Source organism: Marmota marmota, unplaced genomic scaffold (assembly GCF_001458135.2).
Source record: "Marmota marmota marmota unplaced genomic scaffold, marMar, whole genome shotgun sequence".
Classification (NCBI taxonomy): domain Eukaryota; kingdom Metazoa; phylum Chordata; class Mammalia; order Rodentia; family Sciuridae; genus Marmota; species Marmota marmota.
The window spans coordinates 6,934,763-6,943,958 of NW_025999968.1; positions in this window are offsets into that span (position 1 = coordinate 6,934,763).

The window sequence follows — 9,196 nt, forward strand, 5'->3', positions numbered from 1 at the left end:
TTACATTGCTCTTTCCTCAGGCTCCCCATGATTTGAGCAATGACCTCATATTAGCTACACTGTCATAATGGCTTTTGGATACTCAGAGTGCAGACACAGCTTCTCCTAGGAATTTATTACCTCTCTCAAAAAGCTATCTGGGTGTCCATGAAAGATGCTGGCACTAGTATTAATTCTTTTTTAAAAAACTACCTTCTCCTTGAAGTAAACCAAAATGGATAAAAATCAATGAATTCATAGAAAAGAAAATTCATTAAGATTGAGGGAATATTTAAAATCTCATAGCATAAGCTGTGAGAAATATATGCCTATTCACCATCCCCAACATGGAGAAATTGCACAGTTGGAAAGATAATTAACACACTTGTAGTTCATTGCCTGTAACATAGGGTCAATTGTGGCTGACAGGCCTAAGATAGGAAATATAGCTATGCCAACTCATTTTTTTTTTTTCCTTTCTGTTCCACCCAGCTTCCTAACAGGAGAAAGGAGGTGTGAGGAGGGTACAGGGAGGTTCATGGCTAGAGTGATAAAGCTCTATCTTTACCTTTGGGGATATATCAGTATGTTCAGCTTTTGATTCTTGGCCAAGATAAGTGCAATGAGATTTATGATGTGTTGTTTAATGTCTGACACTACCCTGGTGATCCCCAGGGTCAGTTTCTTTAATGATGGTTTCCAACTGGCATAACAGATTAAGTAAGCCTGGCTGATGACACAGCCTAAAAGGCATTAAAACCTCTGCTCAGAAATTTTACTTTGAGGTCATCCAAAGTCAGGATTTTTTACACAGAGCTTGTTGGTTTAAGTTGGAGACAGTGGACACAGTGTGGTCTATGCATACAAATCAAGACCCTGGAGAGCTTAGGCACATGATACCTTTTGGATTCTCAGTGTCTATATTTTCTTTTGTTTGATGTGCTATATCTTGTGACTTTAAATAAAAGTTTTACGTGAGTATATTCTGTGGAGTCTGGTCAGCCATTTCAAACTTATGAATTTGCTGGTCTGGGGATGTGGCTCGGTGGTGGAGTGCTTTGACTAGCATGCCTAAGGCCCTGGGCTTGAACCCAAGCACCAGAAACAAACAAATAAAAACAAATATATGAACTTGGGAAATCTTTGCATATGGGAAATCTCTACATAACATATAACTTCACATATAAAGATACAAAATATAAAAATACTTTATATGCTCTATTAAATGTATATACATAATACAAAAATATATACAATATTACATAAGTACAAAATATTAAAAATTCTAGTAGACAATTTCTAAAGAAAACTTATGTGCTGCTTTCAAGGTTCTTCAGTTTAAGCTGAGTTATCACCAAAGCAGGGAGCTTAATACTAAACCAGGGAACAAAGTAAAATTCAAGTGATAACCCCTTTTCATATATAGTACCTGGTGTGTATTATTCCTACCTTTTGAAACTGGCCCTTAGAGCAAAAGTATCAACGATGTATGGGAAAAGCATGCAGCCACACAGTTCCCTCATTGTAGATTTCTGTGGCCACTCCTTCTCTTCCACTTCCTCAAAGCAGCTTTCAATCATGTAGCCTAACTTCAGTGTATAGGCAAAAAGGATTAGGGAAAGGAGATTATGCCTATCTTATTTTATGGCAAGTAACAGGCCTAACTGGAATGTTAAACTGTTTAAACAATAGTACTTAGAAACTTTAAATAAAAGTGCTGGGCATGGTGGTGTGTGCCTGTAATCCCAGCAATTCGAGGGGCTAAGGCAGGAGGATCATAAGTTCAAAGCCAGCCTCAGCAATTCAAGGAGATCCTGTCTCTAAATAAAATACAAAAAAGGGCTGGGGGTGTTGCTCAGTGGTTAAGTGCCCCTGAGTTCAATCCCCAGGATCAAAAAACAAACAAACAAACAAACAAAAACCTTAAATAAAATAAAGGACCTGTACGAAAGGCATTCAAGCATAAAGTCTTAAAATATAGCTCATCTACAGTCAGAAAAAATATGTAATATATAAATGTATATACATACAAACTCATACATCTATACATTTATATTATAGTAGGAAAACTTTACTTCTTAGCAACACTAAATGGTACAAAAAAGATGATTTCTGATGGAAAAAAAAGGTGACCCAAGAATTATTTTCTAAACAAGTTGTCATTTGGGTTAAATGGTTGTAGAAAATAATCAAAAGTGTAAAACCTCACTGAGCAATAATATGACTACAGAAAATTTGGAGATAATAAATAACACCTCAGGAAGTATTACCAGCCAAAATCTTTCAGAAAAATAAAGTCTACTGTTAAAACAGCTTCTTGTTGAAAGATTAGTTAGTATTAAAAAGTTGTGCATGAGGAAGTAATGTCATTAAAATATTGCTTAATGAACTATAATTTAGATTATAAACAAAAAGGCAAACAAACTATTCTTAAAAGTCACATAATAAATTTTTTTAAATAAACTTCCAAATTATAGCAAATTTATGACAGCATCAATTTTAAGAGATACCACTATTTTAGATCCCATTAAGATAGTACACTGCCAATTTAAATATAATAAATTTTTATCACTTTAAATATTTCATATTTGTTTGAAGAGCTTTTAAAGATATTTATCATGTCTCACTCTTTTTTAATGGTACATTGTAAATATACATAATAGCAAGATTCATTATGCCATCTTTGTGCATGCACATAACATAATCTGATCAATTTTATTCTCTAGAACCTTCTCTTTTCCTCCATTTTTCCTTCTCCTTGATCTGCTTGCTGTACTTTACTATCAGGTACTACTCTTTAATAACATAAAAGGAAAAATACAAGCTAAATAAATTAAACTATTCCTAAAGTATCTTCCCAATTCAAGCCGGAATTTTTTGAGTCACTTTTGGATGATAGCCTTTGATGTCTGAGGTCTTCCACATAGAGCAGTTCTCTGTACCTTAACACAACTAATTATGAAACATTTATTTCTTAGAAGAGATTTTCTGCTATCTCCAGGATTTTGTTTTCTAAGCTGTTGACACTCATACAGTAAAATCAGAGGCTAGCATGTTCCTGATCTTACCAGAAGATATCAATGGAAGATTTTCAGACAATAGCCAGGACCACTCTCTCCTTAAAAGTGTCCTAAAGTGGCTTGTTGTTTGAGACATCAAGTGTCACTATGTAGTTATACCAAATGCTTGCACATGAAGGCAAAGATAACCTCACCAATATTGCCACCAGGCTGCAATTGTTTTAGCATATCATCATTTAAAACAGCAAATTTCATAGATGGCAACACAAACTTTTAAACAGATGCAACACAGTAAAACATATTGGATGAAATTCCCAGCGTTTATAAGAAGAAGTGATAGTTGGCAGGCAAATTATCATAAATTTCTCATCTTTCAGGGAAAAGAATCAATGACTATCTTTTAATTCTTGAAGTTGATAAATTTGTAAATAAAGTTCTAAATTTACTTTTAAAAATAAAAAAAGCAACTTTGAATAAAACAGACTAGAAATGTAAATGGAATAAATTTCAAATATCTTAAGAAACTTTCAGATTTTTGTCAAAATATCAAGCCAATACTAATTTCCTCAAAAAGTTTACTGTATGCTAAAGGAAAAGCCAAACTATACTTAAGGATTCAGTCAAAACAATGGAAACAAGAACATGCAAATAATATAACACTGATATCAATATTGTTGAAGTTAATTAATACGTCAACATTATAACATTAGCAATATTATCATTAATATAGTTTATATTTGTTATGAAATGTGCAACATTATCAGTAACAACACTGTTCAAATTTAAAATTAAAAATCATTAAATGAGAAAAATGGTGACTTTTTAATTATTAAGGTAATATACAAATTGTTAAGCTACAGCTGGCGTGCACCTTTCTGTGCCAAAAGACACAAGTGAATGATAAAAAAAAATTGTCAAAACCACAATGGGAAAGTGACAGACATCCTGTAATAAATTTGTACTAAGAAAATAAAGAGTATACTTTTGTCTAAATGCTCATGAAACATGCATAATAGTGATCATGATGAAAATATCCCTTATCTCTAATAGAAAAGAATAAAGATATAATAGAAAAGAACATGGATCTCATTCTCTAATCAAATATGTGAAAACTAGAAATAAACAAAAATATAAATCAAAACCTCAAGGCCATTATCCTGACTCAAAATAGAACAGTTAGAAAATAATGACAATGACAATAGTATATTTCAGTCTTTGTGGATTCATTGACATCCCTCCAGATGATGTCTACTAGTTTTAAACATATTCATTAACAAACCAAAAAGGAAATACACATTTTTTTTCAACAAGGTAGAAAAAGAACAAAAGCCAAACCCTTAAAAAATTGAACACATTATAAATTTTAAAAAAGTAAAAATTAATTAGAAGACAGGATTCTGGTAACATGGTGGCACAGGAGGCACCAAGAATCTGTTTCCTCACCTGAATAACAAATGTACTGGCAGATAGGCCTCATGCAACTATTTTGGAACTATGAAGCTATTGAAGACTTGCAAGTTCCAGGGGAAGGTTTGGATTATAAATTGCAGTTAATTTTGGTCAATGTTAGCTCTTAGCACAGTGACAGCTATTAATCCCACACCCCTTAGCCCCGCCCCATGGCAGGGAGCTGTGCTTATATTCCTGGTGTAGACTGCTTGCAGCTAGACCCAGGGTGGGCAAAAAGGGCCCTGTTCTCCAAATATTGGGGAGCTATGCTCTGATCATTGCTTCTGATCACAGAAGTTCAAAGTGGTGAAGCCAATGTCATCACAGCTTCCTCCTCTCAATATTGTGCAGCCTTCAACTTTGGACTGAAATGATTTCCATAGGATTTAAAAATCCTTTCCCCTCTGTGATGGTTAATTCTAGGTGTTAACTTGACTGGATTAAGTAATACCTAAGGAAATATTATTTTGGAGTGGCTGTGAAAATGTTTCCAGACAAGACTGTCATGTAAGTCAGTGAAATGAGTGGGAAGGATCTGCTCCAAATGTGGGGTGGGGGTAGTGACAGCCAATTGGCTGGAGGGCCTGAATAGAATAAAAAAGGGGGAAAAAAAGGTGATTTCCTCTCTCAATTCAGGAGCTGGTACACTCTCCTCCTACCTTGAAGATCAGAACTTCAGGGTCTCTGGTCCTTGGACACCACGATGTATACTAATGATCTCTTGGGTTCTCAGGCTTTTTGCCTCAGACTGTAAGTGCTACACTCTCGTGGTTCTGAAGCCTTTGGATTTGTACTGAGTTAAACTAACAGCACCCCACATATCACTACCCTAAGGAACTGAGTGTGTAAACTTTAGGATAATAAATGTAATCATTATGGTAACTACAAAGAAAACTAAAGAATATACATAAAAAGAAATGAGAAAGGAAAACACAAAGGAAGATAGTAATACAGGAAATGAGGGATTAAAAAATGCTCTAAGGTACATAGAAAATAGTAAATGGCACAAAGAAGTCCCTCCTATCAGCAATTAATTTACATGTATATAGATTAAGCTTTCCAATCAAAAGTTAGAGATTGGCATAATGAATAAAAAATCACGAACTATATGCTAAATACCAGAGACTTATTTTAGATCTAAATTATTTTGGATCAACTGATTTCAACAAATAAGTTGAAAATGAAAGAATAAAAAGGAATCTTCCATTTGAATAGAAAACATCGTATTCAGTGGTAAAGACTGAAGCGTTTCCTCTAAGATCGGCAACAAGGCAGGAATGCCCAATTCAAACATTTATGTTCAACACAGTATTCATAGGGCAATTAGGCAAGAAATAGGGGGGAAAAAGGCATCCAAATCAGAAAAGAAGATAATACAATTCACAGATAGTACAATTTTATATATAGGCAACTCTTAGAGATTGCACACACACTCCACGCACACCCACAAATCCATTAGGGCTAATTAACAAAGTTAGCAATATAGTAGGATGCAAACAAAGTCAAAACACAAAAATCAGTTGTAGTTATAGTTAAAATGAAAGAATAAAAAGGAATCTTTCAAAAAATTGAAAAAGAAAACAATTTCAGGTAATAGCAGCAAAAAGAGTAAAATACTTAAGAATTACATGTAACCAAGCAGGTGAACAACTTATGAAATAAAAACTACAAGATATTAAAGACATAAGAAATTAAAGACATAAATAGATGGAAAGACATCTCGTGTTCATGTATTGGAAGACTTAATCTTATTAAGATGTCAATACAAAGTAATATATGGATTTAATGCAATCCTATAAAAATGCCAAATTTTCGTGTTTGCAGACATTGAAAACCCCATAATAAAATTCACATGGAATCTCAAGATATGCTGAATAGCCAAAATAATCCCCAAAAAGAAGAAGTAAGTTGGAGGATGCACACTTTAAGATTTAAAAATTTACTACAAAGCTACAGTAATCAAAACAGTGTAATACTGGCCTACAGACAGATACAGACCACTAAATAGAATTAAGACTCTCACAAATATAGTCAAATATTTTCAATAAGATTGCCAACACTATCCAATGATGACAACAATCTTTTCACCAAATGATACTGGGAAATTTGGATATGCACATGCAAAAGGATGGAGTTAATTATATACATTATAATATACATAAGTCACAATAGTCAAAAATTAACTAAAAATCATATGTAAAAATTAACTCAAAATGGATCTATGATCTAAAACTTATAAAAATTTTAGGATAAAATATGGTGAAAGCTTTATGGCATTAGATTTAGCAATAATTTCTTGGATATGATACCAAAACCAAAGACAACTTAAAAAAACAAATTGGATTTTATAAAAAAGATTTTTAAAAATTGTGTTATCAAAAGACTATAAACAGTGTAAAGCAGCAATCAACAGAATGGGAAAAAATATTCACAAATTACATATCTGAGAAGGGATTAATATCCAGAACATATAGAGAACTCAAAAAATTCAATGGCAATAACAAAGCAATTTCATTAAAAAATGGGCAAAGGACTTAAATAGGCATTTCTCTAAGACATACAATGGCCAATTAGCATACGAAAAGATGATTACCATCACTAATACTAGGAAAAAGCAAGTCAAATTTTATAAGGAAATGCCATCTTATACTCATTAGGATGGCTATTATAAAAAATAAAAAAAACTAACATCAGAAAACAAGTGTCAGTGAGAATATGGAGAAACTGGAACATTATTGGTAGCAATGTAAAATGGTATAGCTTCCATGGAAAAACAGTGTGGAAGTTCCTCAAAATGTTAAAAATAGAAAGAATCACCACATGATATAGCAATTCTACTTCTAGGTCTATATTCAGGAACTGATAGTAGGGTCTTGAGGAAACATGTATACCCCCATGTTAACAGCAGCATTATTTACAATAGTCAAAACATGAAAGCAATCCACCAACAGATAGATAAGCAAAATGTGGTCTATACAAATAAGGGAACAGACAGCCTTAAAAGCAAGAAAATTCTGATATGCTACCACATAGTAATTGAAATAAGTCAATCACAAAAGACAAATATTATAAAATTTCAATTATATAAAGTACTTAAGAGCAGTCAGACTCATACAGACAGAACTAAAATGGAAGCTGCAAGGGCTAAGGGGACAGGGAATGAGGAATTATTGTTTAATTGATGTAAAGTTTTAATTTTGCAAGAAGAAAAGCATTCTAGAGATGGAAAGTGATATTCTACAATATGAATAACATACTGGGTACCACTGAACTATACACTTAAAAATGTTAAGATACTAAATTTTATATTATATATATTTTGCCACAGTAAAAAGTCTGGAAAAAATTAAATAGAATCAACTAACATAAAACAATAGATAAACCAATAAAAAAAAACATTCATATGTAAGACTAAGAAAGAAAATACCAGTAATAGAGGAAATTAAAGAAATTAAGAGACTGATTTGCAGCAACTAAGTCATTCAGGGTTACCCCAGGTAAATTGGGTTGGCACGAAGTAATCACATCGAGATAGAGAAAATACCTTTTTCTTGGGATTCTTTAGCGATGACCCCTCTGCTCCAGCTCCCACAATGGTCTGAAGCCCCTTTTTATTAAGGGAAGACACTGGAGAAAGTTCCACCCCAATGAGGGGGGTCAGGTTTCATGAGGTTGAGTCTAGCTTCCTGATGTTTAGTGGTCAGCAGATAGACATCTCAGAAGGTCACGCCCATCTCGTGCTGTGTAGGGATCATAGGCAGAGCTATCCCACACAGAGAGGCAACATCAGTCCAGTCCTCTCGTGTACTCATGCTCATAGTTCACACACACATAGTCCATGGCTGGCCAGCGAAAATGATTCATACATTCTTATTAAAATAAATTTAAAAATCTGATTGGTTAGTTTGCAAAATATAAATGAATAAGAGTAAACCAAGAAGAGGATAAGAAATAGAGAATGTTGTGTGTGTGTGTGTGTGTTGGGGGGAAGTACTCCTCCTTAAAAATAAAAAAGTAAACCCAGGCAATTTTACTGGTGAGTTCTTTCAGAACATCAGGGAACACATAAAGCTAATGTTTTAAAAACCTTTCCAGCACTCAGGCCAGTAGGAATTGGCAGCCTGGCCATGCCACATCTGTGTGGGATTGTTGGAGACATGGTTTGATAAACCCCTGCAGGATTAAACGTATTACTAGCAATATCAGCAGGTTTCAGTAATTTTAGCAGAGACATGTTGGTTCTTGAAGCAACTAAAACAGCAATAGGGGAAGAAATTCTGCAGGGCTGTTAGGGGGTCTATTGTGAATCTATTGACCAAAACTTTATTAAATTCATATTTGAATTAAGAATTTATTGGTTTTATAGCTTTGTATCTTATTTAGTAAATTTGTTTTGGTTTTCATATGTAAGTATAAGCAAGCAAGTGTATACTTCCTATTATATTTTTTTTGTGTGTACTTAAATAATAGTAAAATAAAAAAAAAATGTTCAACCTGAGATTTGTAAGAATTTTTTTTCCCCTTTAAATGGAGAATGTGTATTATTTAATTTCAGAAACTCTGTTCTTGGTTTTAGAAAAGAAAAAAATCACCCTTTTTTCATTGCAATTAACATTTTCTGCCTCCTTCCCCTACTGGCTTATGGACAAAATCAAGACACAGTAAAAGGAAAAGGAGTCAACGATGTGGCTGTGCTTCATTCACCTGTTGGAAATGTTTGAAAGTGAAAGGATTCTCTGCAATAGTAG